General features: G+C 60.5%; 1 protein-coding gene across 1 annotated transcript in view; it reads right to left on the bottom strand.

Moving 5' to 3' along the window:
- SEMA3G (sema domain, immunoglobulin domain (Ig), short basic domain, secreted, (semaphorin) 3G) overlaps positions 1-304 on the bottom strand; it is a gene marked incomplete at both ends in the record, with an annotated part of 6,609 nt that overhangs the window by 4,750 nt on the left and 1,555 nt on the right.

Below are 304 nucleotides of genomic sequence, written 5' to 3'. Positions count from 1 at the left end.
CCCCTTGGCCCGGCACCCCCCCCGCCCGGCGCCAGCCCTGCCTGTCCCCCCCCATCCCTCCCAGCAGGACACGGGGCCCCTCGTCTGCTGGGAACACGGCCACCGAGCCGCCCCAGGGGTTCCCAGCCTCCCCGCTGTTTATTTTCCCTTTGCAAAGAGCCTCTAAAATAGCAAGTTAAAAAATATATACGTTCAAGAAAAATAAAAAACCAAGCCTGCCCCAGCTCGGGTCTGTCGGTGAGAGCTGCTAAAATAAACACGGAGAAGGGGACAGGGCTCCCGGGAGCAATCCATCTGGGCTGGG

This window comes from Pterocles gutturalis, unplaced genomic scaffold (genome assembly GCF_000699245.1).
Source record: "Pterocles gutturalis isolate BGI_N339 unplaced genomic scaffold, ASM69924v1 scaffold1027, whole genome shotgun sequence".
Classification (NCBI taxonomy): Eukaryota; Metazoa; Chordata; class Aves; order Pterocliformes; family Pteroclidae; genus Pterocles; species Pterocles gutturalis.
Note: the sequence above shows the minus strand (reverse complement) of the source record. Positions and strands in the feature narration are given on the sequence as shown.